This window comes from Hippocampus guttulatus, chromosome 7 (assembly GCF_054856545.1).
Source record: "Hippocampus guttulatus isolate MCC_2025c chromosome 7, RoL_Hgut_1.0, whole genome shotgun sequence".
Lineage (NCBI taxonomy): Eukaryota > Metazoa > Chordata > Actinopteri > Syngnathiformes > Syngnathidae > Hippocampus > Hippocampus guttulatus.
In genome coordinates this window covers 23048608-23062222 of record NC_141267.1, presented here as the reverse complement: position 1 = coordinate 23062222, position 13615 = coordinate 23048608, and the positions used below count along the sequence as shown (strand labels likewise).

Here is a 13615-nt window from a genome sequence, read left to right as displayed (position 1 = left end):
TTCATGAAGCGCTTTCAAGGTGTCGAAAAAAGACCTCCTGGTAGCACGTAGATGGCTATCTCCATTTTCTGTGTTATTTGAGATTTTTAGGGGAGCGATAATCCGATACAGGCTTTGAGTTCGTCTTTAGTCCACATCCTCCATGGTCGAGTGCTGTGGAAGTGGAACTAGGACAGTGGCGCGCGGGATACGTCAGTGCAGCCAGGTCAGGAAAAAAGGGGGACAGCATGTGAAGTTGGGGGGGGGGGTGTGATGGTGTGAGAGTGTGGGAGGGTGGCTGGGGCCGACGGTGGTGGAGGGGTGTCGTGGTGGATGACCTCACCATTGCAGGAAACTTTCCCACAGCCCGTACACAAAGAAGGCCGTCAAAAAGTAAAAAAAAAAAAGGATGAGAAAGAATAGAAATGGCGCACACGATTAAAAAGAGGCGGCAAAGTATGGAAACGTGACCGGCCAACGAGAAAGAGGCTTCCGAGGAGGATTCTTCCCTTTATTTTTATTTATTTTTTGGTCTTCTCAGATTTTCAGGGATGTTAGAAGCGGCGACGGGCTTGAGGAAGAATCCGGTCCTACTCTGGGCTGCGGGCGTCTTTCTGCTCCTTCACCCGCCACCATTTTGTCCCTTTTCTGCATTTCTGTTCACGTTCGCCTGGCTCGAAATCACCCGGTGGCTCGGTGTTCACGGCTCGCCGCTAGCCGCCGTTGCCAAGATTGCATTCCTGGAATTGCAATCGCACAGAATGCTATTTGTAAATCCAATTGCCGGCTTCCGTCGGGGAATGCCGCTCTGACAGAGCCCGTGATCCCCGCGGGCCTCCTCTGACTTTATTTGACATCGCTATTTAAAGCCCGCGCTAAGTGTGCCGCATTGCCGTCGCGTTTCGTCTCAAAGGAAAAGCGCCTGCAAACCATTCCTCAGAGTTGAATCATCCAAAATCTTCTTAAGGTTTCTCATTTTTCCCTCGCCCGTTTTTTAAGATCGCGGGTGCCGTTAATATTTGTCAACTGTGGGTTTGTGAAGCCCTTGGAGACTTTTTGTCATTCGGGCCCGTAACCCGACTTCAAATTATTTTACGGAGCCTGATTTTGTATTTTGATGACTGCCACCGGGTGATAATGGATCCCTATTTTTCAGACAATATAGACTTAAACCTAACATTAACATACGCCATTTTGTGCATCCACTCAACCGCCTCAGAGCTGAAAGGTGTATTTATATCGGTTGTATATACTACTGTACACCAAGTGTGTCAGAAAAAAAAAAATTGAAGACTGGAAGTCAAGAAATTTGGATTTCCACTCCAAACTACAAGTTATCCACTTTGAGGTAATCCCCCCCCCCTGGAGTCGAACACACTTCCCGAGTCTTCCGTTGCCAACCGTCATGCATTACTGGGAGTATTTCTCCGGTATCCTCTTATAGCCCCGCCACAGTAATCTTGATGCGGTCCACATCTCCAAAACAGAAAGAGGAAAAGGGTCGCGCGGAGCCGGGTGGGATGAGTCGGAAGATGGCCGTGCCACGGTGGTGTTCTTCTTGGCAAGAAAGCGTCGGATGCTTAGAGCTTTACAAGTTGTTGTCTAACCACAACTTTCACCTCTTCTCACATACCGAATGAAGCAAACATCACACCCGGTTGATCATCTGGCCCGCAACGGTGGGGGGAGGGGGGGGGGAAAGACTGCCGTTTGTCGTTGGGCTTTGAAATGTTGCCCTGACGATACCGGTTTGAGAATTGTTTTCGGACACGTCACTTCTAAACATATGATACTTAAAACTGCCTTTGTCTCAGAAAAAAAATCGAATAAATGCAAAACAATCTCCATGTACACCAGAGCAACACGTGTACGGCAACTTTGATGATGCGATTGATTTTCAAACTGCATTTACTGTACACGCGATGCATTTTCTTCTGGCCGACATTTTTCGGAGCAAGGCTTCCAGTTGTACCTGATATGCGTGTGTTTTTTTTCCCACTCAAGTAACGCCGTCTGTGCCTTCAATATTAGATGTCGGACACTTGGAAGAAACGGAAAGCTTGACTGCTCGACACAAAATGGCCTCGATGCACTCGGGACTTGAACACCGACACGTGCGCACCCACACACATGCGCCTGGCCTACGTGCTCTCGGGCACATGTTGAGAAAGTAGTGCCTTCGTGGTCTGCATCTGCATTGCATTGTCCCTGGAATAAGTGACGCTCGCGCACACACACACACACACACAAAAGACCCGGGTACTTGGGTATCAGCGTCAGTCTTAATGAATCAGTCTTTAGGGGGCGGGGCTGGGGTAATGTCGTACACAAAGAGCTCCCGCTGGGCTAGCGAGCCAACCAGAGGCCAACAGATTAACTTGCATTACATCAGCATCCCCACAATGCACCTAATGAGGGAGGGATTACGTGTGTGTACGTGCGTGGGCGTGTTGGCTCTCATACCATTGCATCACTAATTAAATGGCCATTGGTGCTGAATCAGTCAATGTTCAGCTGCGTGACCGTGGATGTGCTCGGTAAGACATCGATTGGATGGCAATATTCATCCTTAAAGGGGAAGTCAAAAATGTCTTGACAATAATACATTCTATGTGCCTCCACTAGTCCAAACGCGAGCATTTATGATGGCGCTTGTGCCGTTTGAAATCGGCAACAAAATCCACCTGTTTGTTTCCATCTCAGGGGGCGGCCATTTTGCCAAATCCCAGAATTTATGGTCCTTAGTTTTGAACACAGATTGAGACTCTGCCCTTATGATGACTCATTTATCTTGTAAATGGGGTGTCGCGTACATAGCGCTTTGGTACTGCAAGTACTTTACACGCTTTCCTCATTTATGTACCGATGACGCGGCACGAGGGTGGTTCAGGATCTTGCTCAAGGACACAACAGCCGAGGATTGAACCCCCAAACTCTGGACTGGGAGACGACCGCTCTAGCACTGAGCCATGCCTCCCCTTAACTGGAACATGCAAGAGGGAGCACGAAACTTTGTATCGGTTCTACGTTGTGCTATGTAAATCAGACTGTCGTCGAATCGGCCATCCACTTTTGGACAATTTCAATGTATATCTATATCGATTTCTAATATCTTAATAATCTTCATCGTCAGCTGCTCTGCGCCCACGACACTGGTGGAAACGTCCTCCCTCCAAAGTCCTGGAATAAATGGTGTCATCCTACGTCAGGGATGGCATGACGACAGCATAATGATGGACTGAACCCTTAACCTTCTGCCGGTGACCTTCTAACATGCAGTCATTGGCCCGACACGCCCTCCACAGAGCAGTGGGGGCAGACCCTCACGTGGCGACTAGCTTGCTGTTAGCATTAGCATCGGTTAATGGCCCGGGGTCTTGACCTACAGGCCGAGAGGTCAGGGGGAGACCCTGAGCCAACACCTCTTTTGTCACAATCTTCGCTGCGCACTGCATACAACCCCCCCACCCAAAAAAACCAAACAAGCTAATGACATTTCTGCAACGTATGGTAAAATTTGAAATATAAGCACAAATAATAAAAGAAAAGAAAACCTGACGTGATAGGAAAAAAAAAAGTCAAAAATACTTTTAGGGACACTTGCAGCCATCTGTGATTAAAATGAGCTGCTGACCATTGTAATCCGAGCCAGGTCGGGTTACCGTTAACCCAGAAAATGGCAAAGCCTCTTGAGGACGATTTCCTTTATCCCGAGTTCTGCACCAGATAAGTGTCCTATCGGTGAGTGAGACGCATGGTCCCAAGTCTGGCCATTTCATCACCTGGGAACCCCTCCGCTTGCTTCCTCCACCCTCGTCAAACACAATTTTTGGGAACAAACCTAGCCTTGTGCAACTCCCAACAATGTCAGTGACACTCGACACTGCCTCGTCGCTGCTAATTGTTCGCTCACAATGCTTCCTGGTATTGTGTTCAACAATGCCAACTCTGAATAGGGGCTCTAACCTACTTGTATTGTTGCTAATTGGTTTCTTGAGAGGAGTAGAAAATAGCGAGAGAAAGGGAGAGGAGAAATGTTGGCAATGGACTGCAGTTTCATTGGAGTCGCAAGTAAATAGAGTTCACAAAGGGCTTTGTGGGGTCGAGGGCCGAGGGTCGGAGGTGAAAAAGAAGAGGCACACCTGCGCTGCGCACAGGCTGACAATGAGCTCATTCAGCTTCTTTCGCCCAGCAAGATGATGGAGAACCGAGGCGGTGACATTCAATCAGACGCTCGCTGCACACAAACATACGTTGAAAAAAAAGGGTGTGTTGAATTGACTCATATTATGTCGTCAGCAAGTGGCACACAATATATTTGTCTGGATCCAGGTCCATTTTTTTCAGTGGATTTATAGTCTACTTTAAAACATATCTGGATCCTGATCATTTTATTAAACCACAGATGAAGCCTTTGTGTTCTTATTGAAAAGTGAAAAGTTTATGGCCACGCTTGAAAAAAGGCATGGCGGCTTTGTATAGTGCATTTCATACACAAGGTAGCCCAATGCGCTTCACATAATTAAAAGTACAACATTTATAAGCACATGAGCTAAAGATATTCCAAAGAAAGGTAAAGAAAAAAAATAGCTTACTGAAAGTCAGGAGTGAAGACAAAAGTCAATCAGACAATAATGAAGGTCAATAAGAAGGAAGACGGTCAATATTATGTTTTCTTCTTAAACAAGCGTCTCCATTTCTAAAGCTATCTTTGAGTCCGAAAATTTAGTTACTGCAAATACATACTAACCCCCAAAACCACGTCTAAAATGCGCTGAGGTGGTTCCCATTATATTTTGATTAACCAATAATCACAAACAATATTGACATGAAAGTGGCTTTTTACTGAAGCAAATTTAATGCGTGCAGGTTAATAAAATAAATCAATAAATCATGCAGCCAACTTGAGACTTAAAATAAGAACTACACTGATTTTCGTTAAAAACTACATCAACAACATTGCAATGCTATCCATTGCCAAAACACCAGAGGAATATTAACCGGAGATTTTTTTTTTTTAATAATCTTTACGATCGTGCCCACATCACAGCGCAGATGTGCTTTCTCCATGTTGAGACTGCAGTGCGTGACTAGTGGGCAACATTTAAAGCGAATAGCGTGACCACTCTCACAGCGGCGCAGGCCTGCCGCTCACTCTTGTGCGAAATTACTACTGAAGATACGCCACACACCGCGCAGGATTTATGGTTGGCATGAAAAAAGAACCCTCAGCTTCAGGCTCTTTTTAAATAATAGTCACAAAGAAAGTCACAAAATCCCCCCCAAAAAGTAATACACACTTTAAAAGTATTTATGACGAGACTTCACTGGAATTCATTCTTAAGAGGTTCACCGTCATGGAACATTCCTGTTCCTCTCTTGGAGAAAAAAAAAAGGAGAGGCTTATCTTATGATTCCACGTTAATTTCTGTTTGACTTTAAAAAAAAACAACAACAACAACAACAAGAAAACAAAAAAAATAACCCAAACCCAGAATGCTGGCTATTACCAGTGTTAGTCCCTCATAGTTCACTAACCGTATATGGTTAGCTTTGGGCCATAAAATGATCTGTTTGTAATAAACTTGTGGGGACTTTCACATCTTTATTTAGGAATAGAATCTGACAGCTAAAATTTTGCTGTCATTTATACAATTAACATATCAAAACAGTTCTATATATATAAACAGAAATAAGGACATCACATAAGTATCAATTTGGGTTTGTCTCGTATGTCTGGAAGATGACAAGCAATAATATGTCTGTTGCTAGATTCAGTCCAGCATTACAATTTAGAGTCTTCAATTAACATGCAATTTTGGACTGTGATTTATAGCCTGAGAGAAGCCGCAGAAGCAAAGGGAGAACATTCAACAAAGCTCCACACAGATCGTCCCGAGCCACGATTCAAAGCGAGACTCTTTCGTGCTTCTTAACCGCGCCGCCAAATTGAAAATGTGGCTCCAGGCCAGTTTCACACTTGCGGCGTTGTGAGCCGGCCAAATGAGGTCCCGGGTCATGGCGATCTTTTAATTGCATCTTCACAGCTCCCAGTTCTACTTAATGATATCGGGCAATGTCAATATTTGAAAAGGAGGAAGAAGAATTATTGGCTACTAAATGGACATTAGAACTGCTCAGCACGCGCCACGATTTGCACGGTTGAGTCGGGAGGACCCGCGTGCAGGGCAGCAGGAGAAACAAGGCAGGGGGGGGTGCGGGTTGTTGTGAACAAAAAACAGTATCGTGACAAACTCTCAAGACAAAATCTACTAAAACAAACACCACTGCACGTAACGAGACAACGCGACAGCGACAATAATCCAACAGAAGGAAACTAAAATACGAGCCAACTGAAGAGTCAACGAGGACCACCTGGACAAGACACGAGTGCCCGAGGGAGCCGATAGGACGACCAAAGGGACGAGCGACAAACGAGGAAGATATGACAAACCACAAACAAAAAACGGAGCCGTAACACGAAAAAAAAAACCCAGAAGTATAAGCAGGTCATCTTTATTTTGAATTACCAAACTAGCTTTGGCCAGTTTGGACATTTTGGCCAAAACGGTTTTCCTTTTGGCCAAAATGTCCAAACTGGCCAAAGCTACCGCGAGCCCAAGGCGTTATTATCAAAGGTAGTTTGTGCAAAATGCAGCCATTTCTTCCAGGGGACTCCCAATCTAAAAATGGAGTGTCGCTGCCATCTACTGGTGGATGTGCATCAGTAAAGTTGTTTCCGAGTCTGAAATTTCCAGCGGAGCAGCAAAAATGGAATCGACAAGTCTTCTAGTCAATGGCAGTGAAAAGACTTTTGTTGACCATGATGCCATGCAAACAAAGCTGCTCGTCTACTACCGAGTCCAAAACGCCAAAAGCGGCCTTTCCCAAAACACCCGGTCGTTCAATTGTCTTTAAACAAAGAACATATTCAAAGTCATCGGAAATTTTGCGGGGCATTTATTCAGAAGAGTCCCGTTTCAACAGATATTGACTGCGGCAAGCGTCGAGGAAAAAAAAAAAATGGAGGGGAGGGAATAGAATATGCAGCACATGAGGAGGAAGCAGATTGGAAAAAGATGGCGGGGAGGCCGAGGGGGGCGGGGGGTTTGACCAATCAACGGGAATGGCTGAGGGGAGTGTAATTGCGAGACAGACGGTGCGTGAGATGCAAAAAGCGAGCGAGTGGAAAAGTGAGCGAGGGAGGGAGGTGTGGTGGCTGCTTATTTAAATAGCCCATGTGGAACACCAAATCCCCCAGCAGCGCCAATCAGCTGACTGACTGCCACTTGCCAAGTCATAGTTGGGGGCGAGGAGGGTGGCGCGAGGGCAGGCCTTAGAGGTCTTTGCGCTAATACAATCGCTCAGTATAGACAAGAGTGGAGGAGCTTGATCCGTGCTAGCCCTTGAGAGCGCTCGCCGCTTTCGACCTCGTCTGGCTGCGCCGAGACAACCAGACGCTCACCCGAAAAGATTAAAAAAAAGAGTGTGAATTGCCGTGCTGTCTCCATAAATCCAAACCGTCCTTCCCCTAACGCACTGGCGAAGGTGCATTTCGATGCTCTTCTACTGCAATGCGGTATCGTACTGATGAGGAACTGCGGTGTTAACACGCACTGCGGGGGCAATTGCGGAACATTGGCCCAACGGCCTCCAACAATGGCACGCAAAGTGCGATGCACATTTATTTGGGTCACACACACACATTTAAAAAAAAATTTGCAAGCTTGAACCAAGAGAGTTTATTTACATCTGAGCTCAAATTTAAAAAAAAAAAATGTGTCAATCATTACACCTTTCCACATCATTACACCAAACACTCGCAAGCATGCCGACATGCAAAACGTTCTTGTATGAATGAATGGAATGCGCGCACACTCATCCTAACCTCACACACATTAGCGGCACACCCCGCCCCCCACCCCACAAAAAAAAAAAAAATCTAACGCAACAAGCGTCGCACATCCAGTGACTGAGTGGAATGCGACACGAGGGGAAAGACTGCGATGTCCTGCGGCCCTGTTGCGGGACGTTATAAAATCCACTTTGATGACATTCTTCTGCGCGCCGTCACATCCCGCTTTGCATTCTGCCGACGGACTGCTTTTTATCTCCCGCAACTCTTTTCGCGATGCTGGCTGGCGATCCGGAGGCGTGCGGGTGACTCAGCGGTGATGCATCCGTTTGATGTCTGCGCTCCGGACCTCCCAACATTTTATCTCCCACCTGCCACTTTGCTTCACGCTCGGTGTTGGTGAGGGTTTCCAAGAAAAAAAGAAAAGCACACTGATGCGGTTAACTAATGCGCAACATCTCGTCGGGCCAACAGATCCAAACAGTCCTCAAACAAAGATTTCTTTCATCTCTGCCAGCCCTTTTAGAGCATTTGGACTTTTTCAAGACCAACATTTTTATCAATAATGGTCATACTGTGCATAAACCACATCTACCAAGCAAAATAATACTCTTCTTTCTGCTTTTTCTCCTCATGAACAGGTTGGCTGCAAATGTTTGGGGGCGGGTCTGCAACCGGCTGCAAGGTAAACTATTGGCTGTGCTGAAATGATTAACCGAGCGCATCGCTGAGCTATGATTGGACCCTCGAACCTCCTGATCCGTCTCAACCAGTCCTCGCCGCTCAGGTGACTGTGATGCTGCCCAACCAATCGATGTCTTATCGCCGGTTCCCCAGTCGCCGGAACCGGCTAATAGATGCTGAATGCAATGAAGGCCGAGGTGACTCACCATGTTATTTTCCATCCATCCATTTTGGAAACCGCTTCTCCTCAAGAGGGTCGCGGGGATGCCGAAGCCTATCCCGGCTGACCTCGGGCAGTAGGCGGGGTACACCCTCAACCGGTCGCCAGCCCATCGCAGGGCACACATAGACGACCAACCATTCGCGCTCACAATCACACCTCGGGACAATTTCGAGTGTGCCGTTAACCTGCTGTGCATGTTTTGTTTTTTTTTGCAATGTGGGAGGAAAGCGGAGTGCCTGGAGAAAAGCCACGTAGGCACCGAGGCGACTTGGAAACGCCGCGCAGGAAGCCCCGAGCCGGAATCGAACCTTGCGCCTCTGCACTGTGAGGCAGACGTGCTAACCGGCCAACCGTGTTTATGAAAAGTACAGCCTGCGCAAGCATTCTCTGAACCGCTTCTCACCACGGTTGCAGACTTCCTAGAGCACGGGTGTCAAAGTTAAGGCCCGGGGGCCAGATCCGGCCCGCCACTTCATTTCATGTGGCCCGCCAAAAGAAAATCACGTGCGTCAACTTGCATGATCCTTGCCAAGATGAAAACGTCAAATCGTTATGTATAATAACTGATGAGATTTTGCAATCATTTTGTTACCCTGTTTACACTCACTTGAACAATAACTGACTATTTGTAGTTGACTGATTTCAGAATGAGTAATACATTAAATTTGGTATGTACACGTAGTAATGCGATGAGACGACATTTTTTTGGTTTCACGGCCGTCCCTCTGAAGGAAGACGTAACTCCAAAGTGGCCCGCGACAAAGGCACATGCTCAACTTTTGCTTTTTGGCAAACGCGGGAAGCATATAGTTCAAACCAGCACTCAAAAACCGCAATCTTGAAAGTCATTGTTTGTCTTCCTTATTCCTCAGCGTTGGCTGACTGACATGCGTCTTCCTCACTTCCCCACTCTCGCCTTGAAACTTGGTGCGTGCACAAAACACACACATACACAGACAACCCCTATTTACACTCGTGTGATGTTAGCGTTGCAGCTCGCCTGCCTCTTGGTGTGAATGGTCCGGATGCGGAGCACCATGTACTTTTATGACCACATGTACCGCTTGATTCATTTACTCTAAAATAAATGTTTCGTCTGTCATTAGAAATCACTTGACAGAGACATGACTGTGTGTGTGTGGGGGGGGGGGGCCTCAGCGTGTCTTTTTAAAAAGTGTTTCTCCCAAGGGAGTCATTGGAACAAATAAGATGAAAGGAGAAGGTAGAAAAGGAGTGAAGGGCGTTGTAAAAAAAAAAAAAAAGAAAGGGCGGGGGGGGGGGGGAGTGGGAGTTCACCTGCTTCTTTTGTAAAATCTCTCAGTGAGCATTCAGAGAGGACGAAGAAGGGAAAGAATCTGCTTCCTGTACGCTCGGCCGGGCGCAGCCCAGGCTTGACTGACTCCTTAAATCCCTATTGAGGCAATCTAAATGCGCTTCGTCCTCATCTGGGATCTGAAAGCGTGATGACAAAGCTCACCAGACGCCATAAAGTACACGCACACACGCACACACGCACACACACACCTACACGCACACGCTATCCATCCACATGTACATATGTGTGCCTTTGTGTGCTTTGAGAAAGAAATCTCCAGGCAAATGTTTCCTGCAGCAACTGTTGAGCATCACGCCCAAACCGCACGGCGCAGTCTCCCTGGGAAGCGGAGCATTTCTTCTTTCAAATGTGTTTTGTACTAGACGCAGCTTCAGAGGTCTAATTATGCTCGGTTTGAACACACACAAGACACCCCGATGTCAAAGGCAGACTCTACAAATCACATGGTCATTAGTGGGAAAATATGCTCTCGCTATTCGTTTGAGGGCTTGGCAATACAACATAAAGCCATGGCAAATTAAAGCAATAAACTATTTATTGTTCCAGGGCACAATTGGTTTCATCGCGCCGCAAGGACAGGAATGGCAGTTACACAAACGAATTGGCTGTAAACGCTTTTTATGTGAAAGTCGGGATATAATTAGAAACTTGTGGCTTTTCCAGCGAGGGTACGTGTGCGTGCATTTTTCTGTTGTCAGTGTGTGTGTTAAAACTTGATGAGTCTGTGTGAGTGCACGACTCCCCCCCCCCCTTCTTTTTCCTCTCTTTCTCACTCACACACACACACTTTCTTTTTACCTCATTAAGACAAGAAGCCCCAAATATTTTCCGGTCAGAAATCAAATTCTCATGAGGAATTTCACAGTGGGCTGTTGCAAACATCTATTTTACTATATGGTCAGGGAATAGCGATCGGATGTGCCCATGGAGGGTGACGCTACTATTGGCTGACTTTGCCCATTGCTTCAAAGTGACAAGACCAAGATTGGATCTACCTTCAAAAAAAAAAAACACTTGTTTTTAATTGACTGTCCTGTTCATTTAAAAAAAAAAAAAAAAACAATATTTAAATATATACTGCAGTTCATGCACATAACTCGGACTCGTGAGACTACTGGAAAGAGTCCGGATTAGTCTCCCGTGATTTGGTCGAAAACTATTGACGCGGTATCGGCAACACCCGCTGGCCACTTATCATACCGACAGCAACAGATTCAAAGAAACAAAGTCTTTCAAAAAGTAAAAATAAAACTATTGTGCCAGGCAGCCATTCGTACGTCCAGACACCAAAACATCGATTGCGATGGACCGCGAGCCCGCAGGCTGGCCCCAAGATGATCGTGAGGTCCGTAGCTGGAAGTGGGGATTCAAAAAAAAACAAAAAACATTGTGGGTCTGTGTGCGTGTTATTTATATGATCGATTTTTGTGTTCGTGCACACTGCGTCCTAAGCATCCTGTCGGTTTCGCTTTCACCCAAAAAGTATTTGAAAAATAACATCTTGAGTTTTCCTATAGAGGGGAAACGTGTCCATGCATAAGCTCAAGCAGCGATCGACCGGATTTCTGATCTCACTCGAAGCAAGTCAAGCTAATTGTTGAGATGCGCATGAGAATTTGTGACCCAAAAAGTGGAGGATGATGCTCGGTCTCCTCAAAACTCCTTTTTAGCAATGCCAAGAGTCCAATGTTGGAAATAACATTTTATCACATGCAGGCACAAGCTACAAGTCAACTGCTTTTGTCAGATAAAATGTTCATCCATGCCCGGTTCAGGACAAAATTGATTTAGTTTAACTGCAAACATTTTTTTTTAATGATCTTTCCTTTATTGGAAATTACAAACAGGATCGCTGATTGTTTTTGTGAGGCCACTAAATTTCTTCCAGACAGCACAATGTGTTTGTAATTCTAGTGCTGGTGAACATTTGCTTAGAAATCAATTCAACAAGTTCTGCATATCTTAACGTGAACATCTTTCACGCACATCGGTTCTCGGATCTGATCGAAAAAAAAGTTCCCGTCCTGCTAATATTTGTCTTTGTGTCTCATACCCCTTTTCCACCCCAAAAAACTTAGTTGGCGCTTAACAAGATCTTACAAAGAACGTGGGTGCTTTTCCACCGGCATCGTAAAGCGTTCAAACGTCACTGCTTACGTCTGCGTTTACCCAAGAGCGCCTGCGCCATTAACAACAATAATAATAATAATAATAATAACGCTCTGTTAGCATCTACTTGGCCATTTAGCATAGCATCGATTATACTTGTATGTAGTCTATTACAGTCAGGGACATGCAATCAGCAAACACTTCAATTTTTCTTAATATTTGTAGATGATCACGAGGGCGGCTGCGAGTCGGAGCTCGTATGCTAGCCGGGCACATCTGCCATCGCTCTTCTGGTGGGACGGGATGGGTCGAAAGTATGTGCAAAACTTGCGTGTGTCCAGACAGTCATTCCTCTGCAACGGTTATTGTCATGATAACGCACAATCTGGCAAAAAAAATAATAATTGGGGCCAGTTTAACTCATTCACTCCCAAAGACGTTTTTAAACGTCTTTTCAGACTTGGTCCAGAATTGGCTGGTACTGAATGAGTTAAGTACCAGTTTCAAGCACCCCAGCTAGAGCTGGAGCCTGAAAAGAAAAGGCAGGTGCGAACCTGGGCTCTGGCCCGGAACTAGCACGAGCACAAGTGCGGTGGAAAAGGACCATCAGAAGATTTATCGTGCAAAGTTGGAGAATGAAAATGTATTTCTAAACCCGTTTTTTTTTTCTCATAGCTCTATGCCCCTCGTAAATCAGGTGGCACAAATTGCCCCCCACCCCAACACACACACACAAGCTTCACAGTATTGCCCGAGGATCCAGATTGCTGACCATGTCTGTGTAGCTCAAGAATAATCTGCCGTTTTATGGGAAACGTGTCGTTCTCAAGGTCATATAATGGAGGAGTTTTACTAGCTGGGCTTTGATGATGCCGTCTCGCTTCCCACTTCTCCCACTACTGACTGGAAAAGCACTGTGCTCATTTTGATCAGTCTTTTACTGGCACGCCCACCACCAAAGCATCAAGCTTCACTCGTGCGATCAAAAGGCGGAAACATTCATTCCTCCCTTAACGCTGCCCGTCTCCCCCTTCAAAGAATCTCAAGAGAATCCGAGAAAAAAGCTCGTACAAAGCGGAACTCGCCGTAGGCTAAAACCTTATCGGTGGGAATTCATGTATTCCAAACATCAGAGGCAGGGTTTGAGTTTTTGACCTGGGCAGGAATGAAATATAACCGTGCATGGCATGAAAGGACCGACAGACACGTGGATGGATTTCCATTCCGGTACATCGCCTCCAAACCGCGACACTACAATATAGCAGTCCACCCAAAAATAGTTACCGAATAACATGATAAAAACACCCATCCGTTTTCTAATCCGCTTCTCCCGTCTTGGAAAATGCTGAGGCAGACTTTCCTTTTGCTCTTGCTTGTCTGTTAACTCACCATTATCACTCATAAATGCGGCTCTGAAAGTGTTATGTTA

The 13615-nt window shown here is 46.0% G+C and overlaps 1 long non-coding RNA gene across 1 annotated transcript; it reads left to right on the top strand.

Moving 5' to 3' along the window:
• The first annotated feature begins 7939 nt into the window (after positions 1-7939).
• Positions 7940-9422, top strand: LOC147203161 (uncharacterized). Its single transcript, XR_015101393.1, has 2 exons — positions 7940-8233; positions 8476-9422. It is a non-coding gene; the product is annotated as an uncharacterized LOC147203161 (long non-coding RNA).
• The last annotated feature ends 4193 nt before the right edge of the window (positions 9423-13615 follow it).